Source organism: Clarias gariepinus, chromosome 14 (assembly GCF_024256425.1).
Source record: "Clarias gariepinus isolate MV-2021 ecotype Netherlands chromosome 14, CGAR_prim_01v2, whole genome shotgun sequence".
Taxonomy (NCBI): Eukaryota; Metazoa; Chordata; class Actinopteri; order Siluriformes; family Clariidae; genus Clarias; species Clarias gariepinus.
Window position 1 is genome coordinate 26,422,751 of NC_071113.1, and position 15,156 is coordinate 26,437,906.

Here is a 15,156-nt window from a genome sequence, read left to right on the forward strand (position 1 = left end):
TATACCATAGACAGTAAATTAGCTACTGCTAACCCACGTCTGTCCAGAGAACCAGACAGCTGAGCATCAAGCTAGGGGAGCAACAAGCCAGTGTCTTATATGAGGTCACAATAGGGAAAAATCTTGCGCATTTCTTTCTCATTTGAGTCCTAGGCTAAATAAACACAGAATAAGGACAGAAATTATGGACTTCTTTTGTTAACACAAACACACACACACTAGAGACACATTTTGAATAACTAAAAAAGACTAAAAAAATTGCATAATAGGTCCCCATTAAGTTCAACCCCAGTGTGACAGGTGAGAAAACACCGTTCACAATGTGATAATCACCAAAGTGTAAAAATCATTACAAAAGCAAAAGTGTTGATTGACATCTATGTAAACTCTTGCATGGTTTAAATGCAATAAGAAAGAGACTTTTCTAACATCTGCTTTGTGAATCTGATTTCTTAACAAGGCTGTATAATGAGATGCTGGGTTGTGGGTAGCAGTTTTTGTAAATTGTGAGCTGGTAAACTGAGCCCATGAGGCAAAGGATAAAAGCTGTAGCACTACAGAAATGTTGTGTGTTCTAAACAGAATGAAATTTGGATGTGATACACATTATTTTAAAAAATAGATCTAATTGTGACAGTTTTAGTGTTTTTTTTATGTAATTAAATGATTATGTAATTGTAAGGGTCCTCCACTAGAGGTCACTGTTTTTATTTTGTAGTTTTTGTTGGCCGACTCAGTTTCCCAGCAGGCACCTCGGTCAGGTGATGCAGTGCACACCTGAACCGAGGTAGCCATCAATTAATCTATAAATAGCTGTTTAGACTGGGAAACTGGGTCGAGCATTTTTGGGAATACCACTGTCAGTTATGTGGGCATTTTGGTTTGTTTTGTTATCTGTTTAATTTATACTTTGATTTTAGTTGTGTTGACTTGGGCTCTCTTATTGGCAATGTCTCGGTGTATGTTTTGTGTGTCTGTGTTTGTGGAGCTGATTCAGTCCTTTCCTCCTGTGTTCTTGTGGTTAGCTAGAGCAGGTAAGTAGTTAGGTGTGTGTTTGGCTAGGAGTGTGTTTAGCTAAAACCTATGCTAAGCTAACTAACATGCTTCTAGCCATGGCCCCTTTGTGTCTCTAGCTGTTCACTGTTTCCAACCCCCCTAGTGTCCCAGTGCGCCTAGCCTTAGAGGGTCGCCTCGCTTAGCCTTAGAGTGCCGCCTCTCCTAGCTTTGGAGTGCCGCCTAGTTTAGTAGTGCCGCCTCGCTTAGCCTTAGAGTGCCGCCTCTCCTAGCTCTGGAGTGCCGCCTAACTGGTTAGTGCCGCCTCGCTTAGCCTTAGAGTGCCGCCTCTCCTAGCTTTGGAGTGCCGCCTAGTTTAGTAGTGCCGCCTCGCTTAGCCTTAGAGTGCCGCCTCTCCTAGCTTTGGAGTGCCGCCTCGCTTAGCCACTGGGTATCCCTTGTCCTGTGTTTCCTCTCCCCCTATTGTCCCAGTGCGCCTAGTTAGAGTGCTGTCCCTCCGGACTGGGGAGTAACGACTAGCTTGTGAGTGCCGCCTCGCTTAGTCTTGGAGGGCTGCCTCGCCTAGCCACTGGGTATCCTTTGTCTGTGTTTCTGTGCCCCTATTCCCTAGTGTGTTTAAGCTATTAGGTAAGTATAGCTTAGTGCATGTTGGGGCTGAAGACATGCTTAGCTAGGTGTATGTGTAGCTAACTGCCATGGTTAAGCAATGCTTAGCCATGTTTAGCTAGAAGCCATGCCTAGCTGATTGCCATGTCTTTAGCCCTTGTCCTGTCCCTCTCTTGGTCTCTAGTGTCTCCCGTGTCTCTAGTGTCTCCTGTGTCTCCCGTTCTCTCTAGTGTCTCCCGTCCTCCCTAGTGTCTAGTTTCAGCTCCACGCCTCGTTTGTGTCTTGTTACGTTTGTCCCCTGCCTGTGTCTCGCCACAGGACGTGTTTTGTGTCTTGTTACGTTTGTCCCCTGCCTGTGTCTCGCCACAGGACGTGTTTTGTGTTTCCTCCTGCCTGTGTCTCGTCACAGGACGTGTTTTGTGTCTTGTTACGTTTGTCCCCTGCCTGTGTCTCGCCACAGGACGTGTTTTGTGTTTCCTCCTGCCTGTGTCTCGTCACAGGACGTGTTTTGTGTCTTGTTACGTTTGTCCCCTGCCTGTGTCTCGCCACAGGACGTGTTTGGTGTTTCCTCCTGCCTGTGTCTCGTCACGGGACGTGTTTGGTGTTTCCTCCTGCCTGTGTCTCGTCACGGGACGTGTGTTTGTTCCCCTGTCTGTGTCTTGCCAGAGAGCCCCTGTTAGCACAAAGTTAAGTATGGTTTAAGTTTGTTTGTTCCTTTGTTTGTATCTTTATTTATACTTTGTTTAACCTTTATTAAAGACTCTTTTTTGGTTAACACCACCCCTCTGCCTCTATGCCTGCTCCTTCCGCCCACGGCGTACAACACCTTGCCACAACACCCCACTCATGACAGAATGCTCGACCACCCAAGGCATAGCAGAGGGGGCTGGGACTTTAAAGCGGCAGCCTCACGGGGAGGCCACAGCTGCAGCACCCTTCGCGCCTCACGGGGAGGCCACAGCTGCAGCACCCTTCGCGCCTCACGGGGAGGCCACCGCTGCAGCACCCTTCGCGCCTCACGGGGAGGCCACCGCTGCAGCACCCTTCGCGCCTCACGGGGAGGCCACCGCTGCAGCACCCTTCGCGCCTCTCGAGGAGGCCACCGCTGCAGCACCCTTCGCGCCTCTCGAGGAGGCCACCGCTGCAGCACCCTTCGCGCCTCTCGAGGAGGCCACCGCTGCAGCACCCTTCGCGCCTCTCGAGGAGGCCACCGCTGCAGCACCCTTCGCGCCTCTCGAGGAGGCCACCGCTGCAGCACCCTTCGCGCCTCTCGAGGAGGCCACCGCTGCAGCACCCTTCGCGCCTCTCGAGGAGGTCCCAGCAGCAGCAGCAGCAGCCGCCGAGCGCCTCTCGAGGAGGTCCCAGCAGCAGCAGCAGCAGCCGCCGAGCGCCTCGAGGAGGTCCCAGCAGCAGCAGCAGCCGCCGAGCGCCTCGAGGAGGTCCCAGCAGCAGCAGCCGCCGAGCGCCTCGAGGAGGTCCCAGCAGCAGCAGCCGCCGAGCGCCTCGAGGAGGTCCCAGCAGCAGCAGCCGCCGAGCGCCTCGAGGAGGTCCCAGCAGCAGCAGCCGCCGAGCGCCTCGAGGAGGTCCCAGCAACACCAGCAGGCCTCATGTGGAGGCCCCCCACCTTCGTCCAGTAGCCCTTATTCAAGGCTTACCGCCTTCGGAGCGACACCCCAGCACAGCGTCCAGCACCCGGCTTCGATGTCGGGCACCCACCGCGGCACGGCGGAGGAAAAGCCAGTACTGCATCGGCCGCCCGGATTGGGGGACAACACAGCACTGTCTTCAGGGGCTCTACTTCTCAGAGCAATACAGTGCTGCCCCCTCCGCCCGGCCCACAACAGCGATCCGGTGCTGCCTCCGCCACACAGTTGACTACGGGAACTAGCCCGTCGGGGTCGGGTGAAGGGACACCAGGGAAGTGCCTTGGGACCACCAATAGCGCTCCGGAGGAGCGGTTTAAGGGGGGGGGTACTGTAAGGGTCCTCCACTAGAGGTCACTGTTTTTATTTTGTAGTTTTTGTTGGCCGACTCAGTTTCCCAGCAGGCACCTCGGTCAGGTGATGCAGTGCACACCTGAACCGAGGTAGCCATCAATTAATCTATAAATAGCTGTTTAGACTGGGAAACTGGGTCGAGCATTTTTGGGAATACCACTGTCAGTTATGTGGGCATTTTGGTTTGTTTTGTTATCTGTTTAATTTATACTTTGATTTTAGTTGTGTTGACTTGGGCTCTCTTATTGGCAATGTCTCGGTGTATGTTTTGTGTGTCTGTGTTTGTGGAGCTGATTCAGTCCTTTCCTCCTGTGTTCTTGTGGTTAGCTAGAGCAGGTAAGTAGTTAGGTGTGTGTTTGGCTAGGAGTGTGTTTAGCTAAAACCTATGCTAAGCTAACTAACATGCTTCTAGCCATGGCCCCTTTGTGTCTCTAGCTGTTCACTGTTTCCAACCCCCCTAGTGTCCCAGTGCGCCTAGCCTTAGAGGGTCGCCTCGCTTAGCCTTAGAGTGCCGCCTCTCCTAGCTTTGGAGTGCCGCCTAGTTTAGTAGTGCCGCCTCGCTTAGCCTTAGAGTGCCGCCTCTCCTAGCTCTGGAGTGCCGCCTAACTGGTTAGTGCCGCCTCGCTTAGCCTTAGAGTGCCGCCTCTCCTAGCTTTGGAGTGCCGCCTAGTTTAGTAGTGCCGCCTCGCTTAGCCTTAGAGTGCCGCCTCTCCTAGCTTTGGAGTGCCGCCTCGCTTAGCCACTGGGTATCCCTTGTCCTGTGTTTCCTCTCCCCCTATTGTCCCAGTGCGCCTAGTTAGAGTGCTGTCCCTCCGGACTGGGGAGTAACGACTAGCTTGTGAGTGCCGCCTCGCTTAGTCTTGGAGGGCTGCCTCGCCTAGCCACTGGGTATCCTTTGTCTGTGTTTCTGTGCCCCTATTCCCTAGTGTGTTTAAGCTATTAGGTAAGTATAGCTTAGTGCATGTTGGGGCTGAAGACATGCTTAGCTAGGTGTATGTGTAGCTAACTGCCATGGTTAAGCAATGCTTAGCCATGTTTAGCTAGAAGCCATGCCTAGCTGATTGCCATGTCTTTAGCCCTTGTCCTGTCCCTCTCTTGGTCTCTAGTGTCTCCCGTGTCTCTAGTGTCTCCTGTGTCTCCCGTTCTCTCTAGTGTCTCCCGTCCTCCCTAGTGTCTAGTTTCAGCTCCACGCCTCGTTTGTGTCTTGTTACGTTTGTCCCCTGCCTGTGTCTCGCCACAGGACGTGTTTTGTGTCTTGTTACGTTTGTCCCCTGCCTGTGTCTCGCCACAGGACGTGTTTTGTGTTTCCTCCTGCCTGTGTCTCGTCACAGGACGTGTTTTGTGTCTTGTTACGTTTGTCCCCTGCCTGTGTCTCGCCACAGGACGTGTTTTGTGTTTCCTCCTGCCTGTGTCTCGTCACAGGACGTGTTTTGTGTCTTGTTACGTTTGTCCCCTGCCTGTGTCTCGCCACAGGACGTGTTTGGTGTTTCCTCCTGCCTGTGTCTCGTCACGGGACGTGTTTGGTGTTTCCTCCTGCCTGTGTCTCGTCACGGGACGTGTGTTTGTTCCCCTGTCTGTGTCTTGCCAGAGAGCCCCTGTTAGCACAAAGTTAAGTATGGTTTAAGTTTGTTTGTTCCTTTGTTTGTATCTTTATTTATACTTTGTTTAACCTTTATTAAAGACTCTTTTTTGGTTAACACCACCCCTCTGCCTCTATGCCTGCTCCTTCCGCCCACGGCGTACAACACCTTGCCACAACACCCCACTCATGACAGTAATTGAAAGATTTCTACATGGACATTTTTTTTTCTGAAACAAATATATATATATATATATATATATATATATATATATTTCCTTTTAACCCTAACCACTACTCTGTCAACCTTTTTATGATTTTTTTTTTGGAAAAAGGGAACTTATTTTTGATTCAAGCTTATTAAATGGAAGTAACCCTATAATCCCTAAAGTCAGTAGACCCTACCTTATTATAAACTGGTCACCCATAATATTATCTTCATTGACAGGTGAACTGGACAACACTGAACACCAAATGCCAGTCCAGAAATAAGCCGATGCAGCACAAATTGAAAAAAATTCAAAGCTGCCTTAATAGAAAGGCACTAGACCACCCAGTGCACCACATCCCACTGTGCACAGGGACCAGTTAGTAAAGAGTTCACCTATTCAATGGTCTCAAACTTCCAGATTCCAATTGGATTGAGGACCAGACAAGGAAGCCAATCTACGGAGGCCCAGCCATGGAACCGACAGCACCCAAAGGAGCCACTGTACCTTCCTGGTACCACAAAACCCCATAGGTCTTACAGACGCCACTGGGGCACAAGGGGAACTCAAAATGTAGGGGGTGCATATGCTTATATTTTTATATTTTTTATCTTGATTTAGTCAGTTTATTGCTTTTTCTTGTTTCTTTCTCCACAAATCTGAGAAAAATCTGCAATCCTCTAGGGAATCTGATCTACTAATAAATCAGACTAAACAATGAGTTATATCAATTTGGAAACTAATGAACTGACAACTCAGTGTATATGAATAAAATATTGTCCTGATAAATTCTCAAAGGAAGGAGAGTTTATCATGAAAATATATGGCACGAGACCCATGTGAATATTCTCTGCTGCACTCTGTGAAAGGGATTATTATAAATTTTGATTTCAGAAGAGAGTTTGCTTTGGAACGCAGGACCAGCACCAGACTCTGGATCTGCTTACATAAACACTTTCATCATCATTCAGGGACCCATGAAGATAATTTTTTTCCCTGAAGATGGCAGAACTGTAAATGGTCTGTTTATGCAATAAACACTGTAATAATATGTTTAGTCATTAGAAAATAATCCTGAAACAAAAGGAAAAAAGAAAAAGGGAACAATATAAAAAGGGAGTAAATGTGGAAGAACATCAAGGATGGAAAGAGAAAGGAGGGAGGGAAGAAAAATCACAAACAAAGAAAAAAAGGAAAAAGGAAAGAAAGGGGAATGTGTAGACGGAAAGAAGGAAGGGGAAAAATAGTAAAAAAAAAAAGAAGTGGCAGAGAAATTAGAGAATAAATATAGGTACTGTAAGAAGGTATGCAGAAAGGAAGAAGGGCAAGCAAGAAAGAAAAAAGAAACGAAGAAGGAAGAAAGGACAAAAATATAGGAAGGAAAAGTAGAAACAATGAAAAAAAACTAAATAAAAAAATCAAGTAATTAGGAAGAACATTGGGGGGAAATAAGGAGAAAGGAAAGAAGGAAGGAAGAGGAATCACAAAGGGAATAAAAAGGAACGGATGAATGGAAAGAAGGGGTGAATGTAATAAGAAAGGAAGGAAGGAAGGAAGGAAGGAAGGGGGGGAATTCAATAAAAAAAAGAAGTGCCAGAGAGAAATAATATATACATTTCTTAAAAAAAAGAATAAATATAGAAAGAAAGAAAGAAAGAAAGAAAGAAGGGAAAAATAAGGAGAAAAAAAAAATGGATAAAAAATAAAGGGGCTGAAACAGGATGATAATTAGGAAATAAGGAAGGGAGAATATTAAAAAAAGGAAGGGTAGGAAGAAGTAGAAAATTAAGAAATAATAAAGAAGGGAAAGAAGAATCTATCAGAAGAAAAAAGGAATGAGTAATATGTAGGGTGGACAAATAAAAATGTCATTTCCTTCACCTACACAGATGTAAACGCTTAAACTTTTCTGCGTTCAGATGCGCAGCCCATATTGTCCTGTACACAGAATCAGAAAGGATCTTCAGAGACCTAAAACACTTTGAGCTACAAAGACAATCGCTGTCTCTCACCTCTAATCTATATTGCTCTGAAGTGATGGCTCCCAAAAAGACAAACATCTACAAAGAGTTGCCGCGTACTCTGTAATCCAAACATGCTGAGGGTTAGTTATGCGAGGGACAAAAAAGGAGCAGAGCCACGCTGCGGAGATTCTCATCGTTTACACACAGATCTATAGATTAAGCCGAGATCTCGTTTTGAAGCCTCGCTCTAGAGTGGTGTTTGTGTCTCGTGCCTTTATTGTGTAACAGCTTGTCTTCTTTGTGTGTGAGAGTCTTTCATAACCTCTGTGTGTCAGAAAGACGAACCTCAAAACACTCTTTTTGTACTAAGACACAAGTGAAGCTGCCACAGCTTAATCTAGACGGCAATAAAGACCTAAATGTACAGTAGCTGGTTTATTACCAAGTCGTGAACGTGCTCAATTCCTCACGGCCATGCTAACCGATAGTGGTCTTCATTATTAAAGAACTTCATGGATGGATGATCAGGTATGAAAAGCTTCATTAGGAAGCCAAAGCGATGGCTCACCTCCGGGCACCTTTCAGGAAACGCTTATTCAGCTCATTATCACAAAGATGGATCCTGAGAATTGTAATTCCCAACGCTGTTGGAAATGCTCTGTACTAAAATGTACTGAAGTTGTGTGTGTGTGTGTGTGAGAGAGAGAGAGAGAGAGAGGGAGAGAGGAAAAGACAGAGAGATATAACATCTATAGCACATTAATGCAATAATTTTAAATACTGCCTATGTACAGTATTTTAAAAAGTTGAGACCAAAACACACAAACACAGACACACACACAATGACACACACAGAGTCAAGCTAATCATAGTTAAATATAACAATTTATAGATCTCAGATTAAAATCAGATGTACTTTTGATTGCTGTTTACTTTACTGTTGATCGCTCGTATTATCCACAATCCCACTAAACCGCTCGCACTTCACTGAACCGAACAAGACAAAGCCGCAAATCATCACAGAGCTGCTACTGTTACTGAGCTGCAACTCATCTGTGGCAACAGCCGTCAATCAACAGATTTACTAGGCAACGTTACCAAAGCATTGTTTTACTGATTGATAATCACTAGTAGTGAACGATCATTTGTACAAAACAAGATCATGCTAAGATATAATAGGAAAAGAGAAATATGAGAACGCAACTGTGAGATGGAATAAACGCCTGCGCAATCTTGTTTATTTTGTTTTCATGTTATTTGAAAGGTCAAACCATGCGAGACTCCTAACTGCTCTAGTCGTATTCCATTACAACCCTCTGGAGCTGAACTGATCCTTCTGGGTTTTAAAGCATTCATGTTTTTGAGACGTCAAGCAGAAAGAAATCCACATTGCTGAATGCGGACTGGCACAAATTCTGCCTGAGTACTTAATTACAGACAGACAGACAGACAGACAGACAGACAGACAGACAGACAAGTGGACAGCTATATGGACAGACATTGATGGATACACATACTGTTGCTAGAAAGACAGACAAATAGACAAATATACCACCAGTCAAATGTTTAGAAGCACTTTTCAACTCCACGGTATTTTCTGATTTTTATTTCATTTTAGGAGTCCAAAATACACAATAATCTCCTTTGAACTGTTGATATTGAGACGTATCTGCTACTTATGATCTGTAAATCCTTTATAACGACTCTAACCTAATGTTCTGTTTGTTAATTGGTGATTTCTGAGGCTGGTAACTCCAAATAACCTTCTCCTCTGCAGCAGAGGTAGATATTTGTTCTTGTATTTCTGGGAAGGTCTTCATGAGAGACAGTTTCATCATGGTACTTGATGGGTTTTGCAAATGCACTTGATAACACTGTTCTTGCATGAACTGTTCCAACACAGCTGACCTTCATGTCTTAAAATAAGAACTTACTGTTTAATTATGTAATTCCATATGTGTTATTTTATAGTTTTTAAAATCTCTCTATTGTTCGAGAATATAGAAAATAAATCACACAACAAAAGACTTTGAATTAGGAATGGTGAAATGGGGCATAAAGACAGACAGCCAGACATCGTCTGGATGAATGGTTAAATACAGACAGACAGACAGACAGACAGACAAACAAACAGACAGACAAACAGACAGATTTTTTTCAGTTAAAAAAATAAACAGCTAAACACAGATGGATGCCATTGTGCAGACATACAAGCAGACAGATCGATACATAGACAGACAGACAGGTGGGCAGATGCATGGACAGATATAGATGGGTCGACATAGAAAGACAGACAGACGAGCTGATAGCCTGGGATCAATGGATATAGACAGATTGTCAAACAGACAGACAGACAGAGAGACAGACAGACAGACAGACAGACAGACAGACAGACAGATAGATAGATAGATAGATAGATAGATAGATAGATAGATAGATAGATAGATAGATAGATATTTGACTTCAACAGGAGAAGAACTCTGATTCTCTCATCCATCTATTTATCCATTAATATTTTCATCTGCTACAGTTGAAGAATCCAAGTTGGATTTAAATCTTTTCTTACAAGCATGGATTCATTTAACTCCATGCTTAAATGATGCTGTGGATGTGGGCTCGTCTCCAGCAGGAGAATTCAGTTGGATGATTTGTGAGGATTGGGACATTTACAGGGACATTTAACACCTCACTTCATTTGTCATCACTGTTACCGTGCAGGACTCGGCAGGTTTTTTTCCTCACTGTCAGTCTACACAATGATACTCCTGAGCCTCGTGCACCCCTGCTCCATGTCCCATCACGGTTGAGTGTCTCATCTGGAGAGAATCAAAGTGTCTTTAAAGGCTTTACTGCTCTCCTGGGGACCGTAAGGAGCGTTTAGCATCCTCTCAAGTGAGAAGCAGAGGTCACGAGATTGCATGAAAGGTAACAAAATGGGTAGAGGTCTGCGGAGTGCAGGTGAGGAGAAGACAGAGAAATGAGAAACGGGTGTTTCTTTTAAACACAATGAGGGTGAAAAAAAACATGAAGAATTGCCTGTCTCAGCTATTCAAAGATAAAGTTTCAAGGTTTGAAAATATTTAGGTGTGTGTGCGTGTGTGCCAGTGTCTTTGTATGGATGTACAATGGGCACGCTTAATTAAAAAATGGCAAACTCTGAAAAATATGAAGTGTACCACAAAGAAGAAGATTCAAAGAATAGAATCTAGTTGTAAAAATAAAAACTAATTCTAAAAAAAGTCCGTAAAGCAGCGAGCTTTTTATTTTCCGATTTCCTTTTTTGTCTTATTCACAAAAGAGAGAAAAGAGAAAAAGAAAGAGAGAGGGGACATTTCATAACATACGGTAGATAAAAGTCTGACACAGTGTCCTGTATTTAATTAAAAAAAGAATGTAATTGTTGTCGAAATGCTGTTTAACAGTAAAAATACTGTGAAACATGCAGACCTGATATAGTATAAAAAGTTTTAAAAAGGTTCTCGCATAAGAGGTTTTCCATTCCTTTTTTTTTTTTGCATGAAAGAATTATATTTCAAAAGCTAACATGTCTTGACTACATCCAGTGTAAAAGTGAAAACTGTTTAAATCGCATTACTTTAAGGTTAAGGCAAGTGCTTAGGGTTATATAAATGAATAGAATTCCAAATCATGCTTGCTTTAATAAAGTCCCATATACACAATCAGATCAGCTCATAACTCTCCTCTGTATTAAACTGTAAAATAGGAGACTTGCAGTCAGAAATTCACACACGCCCTGACCACGTGGAAAGCGAGTCTGAGGTCGGTCCAAGCTTAGAACCTCAAATATGTCAAAAGCGCTCGCCTGAGGCCCTGACGGCCCACACGACCTCCTGAGATTCTCAGATTCCAGCTCAAACACAGACCATTTAAGCCTGAAAAATATCAACACCTCCACTTCTTAAACAGCGAGTGACGCCTGAAGAGCGTGAAGGGAGAGAATTCAATAGCCACATGGCTTTAGGCTGTGTGAGCAAAGCGGCCACCTCCGATTAGGTCTCTACACCCGAGTGTGTAACCTGGGTGGTGTGAAATGGCAAGAATGTTCCAATCTGATTTGACATGTGGAGGAGATTGTTTCATTTATACCCCCCCAGTCTTTCCACTATTCATCCACATCTTACTTTTCAGACTATTTCCCCTAGCTCCCTAGCTCCCTTCCATTCCATTATCATGTACTGGGGTACTACGGATGGTGTGCAATTGGCTTACTTTTTAAAGTAAATGTACTAAATGCTAGTAAGCAGCTATCAATCTTGCTAGCAGGCCACGGTTTAACCAAAACCAGCATTATCGATTCACAGCCCCTGGATATGGCATCCAATTTCCCAGGTGGTTGTCATTGCCTGAGCATTGTGGAGTGAAGTGCAGAGAAGACACAAACCCGTACGTATTTAGTCCAGTGAAAGGAAATACCACGCTTGTGACATATTGGACTCCACACAAGAAATTCGATGAAACAAATCAAGAAATTAGTCAAATCAATATTCAATCAACGAGATGACTACTGCTGAGCTTTTCACTGTAAACATTAAGACGGATGAAATTGATGTGATGGAAAAGAAAACGGTAACAGAATTCAAACCAAACCGCTGACACGTGTTCCCGGGATTGAAGCGTCTTTTTGCTAGCCAAGAAATACAACTTGAAAAAATTCTGCAGTAGCTACCTTGGCTGAAAAGTAAACTTTTTAAGGCTGTGTTGAATTATGTTTGTAGGCTTAAACTGCAACAAAGCATGCATAGTTATAGACTGCATTCTTCTGTTCATGACTCAGCACAATCCTTCCACTTGACCGAAGACATCTGTTTGAAATTTACACCAATATATTGCATTTACATTTCCATCATTCCACATAGCTATAAGGTGTAGAAATTATGGGTAGTTTATAGTTTTGTTAAATGTTGTTCCATTAAAATTTTCTGCCTAACAATACTTACACACACCGCCTGGCCAACAAGAAAGTCACTGGTCCAGGATGGCGTGCATTAGGCAAAGAAAGCAACTAAGGAGATGATGAATGATGATGAAAGATGATGAGACTAAACAGCTGTGTGTCCATAAGAAAAGCACTTGTTACTAAGATTAATTATAAAAAGGCTTCAATTTGCTAGGAAGCATAAGATCGGACTTGAAAGCAATAGAAAAAGGTCATGAGATCTGATAAGTCTGACCCTACTCCAGAGCGATGGGTGTGCCAGGGTAAGAAGCTAAGCGCATAAAGTGATGCAACCATCTTGCATAGAGGCCACTGTACAAGCCCTCTGGAGGCAGTGTTATGATCTGGGGTTCCATCAGTTGGTCATGTCTGGACTCAACATAATGTGGAAATAAAATTATGTCCACTGATGTTCTGAATTTACTAAATGATCAGGTTATCACATCTATAGGATTTACTTCCGTGATGGAAAAGCCATAATTTGTAAAACAGTGGTCCTGGAAGCATGAAGAATAATTTTTACACATGAACTGGTCAACATGTAATACGATCCTCCCACTGTTCCTTGGTGGTTAAAGCCCTGACCAGTAAAGAAGCTTGGGTTACTTCATGTGTGCCATTTCAGATTTTCTCCAAGTGTCCATGTGGGTTCTCCAAGTGGTTTTCCACACCTCCCAAAACAAGCTATTAGGTGAAGCTATTACTCTTAATTGCCCGTAAGTGTGAAAATGTCTGCCTGGTGCCACGTCCTATCTGAGGTGCGTTCCTATCTCAGTGTTCCCAGTGACCCTGTTTGGGATGGAGCAGTGAACGAGTGAAAAGTACTTTCTCTTTCCCATCACTTTGGAAAATTCGCCCACAGATTCATATTGGAAAAATAAAAGAATTGCGCAATTATTAGTGAATTAGCCCACTGAGAACACGAGTTAAGTTGAGTTAATACAAATGTTGATTTTATGTCTGGCAGTCCGAAGTGTCTCTTGATGCATTATGTAGGAGAACCTCCAGAGTCATTTCAGGCCACAGGGGGTAGAAGTGTGAGTTTTTGAAGGCAGATGGGCCTAGTGGAGAAGGAGCCACACAATTTCATGGTGCGTTTTAAGCAGATGTGTGTGGTAACCAAAGGAAAGGGGGCTCAGGAGGCAACGACAGCCATGATTGATCTCCTCTGTATGGGCCCCCTTAAAAACACCATGCTGCACGCAGGAGCCTGGACCAAAGAGCAAGAACAAAGCACGCATGTAACCACGTACGTCAGCTTTTTAAACCCGGGCTCAAAGAGTAGGAACACGGCTGTCAGCAAACGGAAGACAGGAATGCGTGGGTTGGACACAAAAAAAGACACAAAACATATAGAGAATGATGACAAAGTGAGTCCTGGGCAGTTTGACTGATGGTAATGAAACATGGCTACCTAAAGGCCATTCATTTTCATTCTCATTCTCATTCAAAGTGTGTCAACCCTGCTGGCATGTTAAGTCTATTGGCAGCCTGTGCATCAGTTAATCAATCAACCAAGTGCATTATTAAGGTCTTAATTAGCAGTTTGTTAATAGCTGAGAAGAAATGCACAATTACAGGAAACTCAAGAGCAAAACACACTGAATATAATAAACAGTCAGGTTTATCTTAAAGTCAAATTCAGATTTTAGAATTTTAGGCTTTAAGGTAACCATTGGAGCATTTTGTAGAGACGAAAATAGTTCAATTTCCAATATCGTAGCACTGAAAGAAAAAGTTAATATTATTACATTATCTTGGTCTTACACTTGATAGTTTGTTGAAATTATGTTATACTGTTTGATTTAATATGTATGAAAAATTGCTAAAATTAATGTTAGACTTAGGAGATGGATTTTTTTAAATAATTGCATATGAAATCCAAATTCAACCTTATTGCATTAGCTCATTATGATTTAAAGAAGGGCAGCGTCATTTTTAAATATATTTTAGAATTTTCTACAACTACAACACAACAATTTGTTACACCACTTTAGAAGCAAACAAAAGAGTAAATGCAGAAGATTGGACAAATAAATATACATTAAAGTGTAATATCAAGGCTATATCAATAAATATTTAATAAAGTGGTGTAAATATCTTTGCAGTACAAAACATTAAGCTCTTAATTTTTAATCGGATCAGTAAAAAATGATGACGTCTTTTACTTGCTTGCTAGTATAATGCTCTGTTTATCCATTTTGGTGTTTTGTACTTTACCAGAGGATTGATGCAGAATTTCCAAGTTCTGTGTCGCACCATCATAAATACATGTTACACATATTAGTACTTAGTACTAGTGCTAGTACTGTTACAGAGTATTGTTTATATTAACATGTTATTACCTTTATTAACTATAATTGTAGTCTGCAGCATACAGTAACAACATATATAATACTCTTGATTCTTGATTCTGATTGGTCAAAAGGTCTTAGCTAATATGTTATTGCCTCTATTGATTTTAATTGATCATGTGCAATGCGTTAACTCACACCATACATTTTAATTTTTCCTTCCTGCATGGCCTGTACCTGATACTTCTCTTCTCACAGACATGTGTTCAGGCAACTGGGAACAGATGAGGGGAGTATGGTCAGCCTTCTATGCAGCATGAATTAAAGGTATACATAATATATATATATATATACCATACTTCACTATGACATCACCATGTTATGCAACATAAGCCTTTATAAGTACTGTACCAGGGTAGATACTTTGGCACTTTAGTGGGTACCATGATAATACTATGGTGTGTACCACTGTACTTTGGTGTCTTGGTCTGTGTCATACTACAGTACATGATAGAACCATGTACCATACTGCAGCA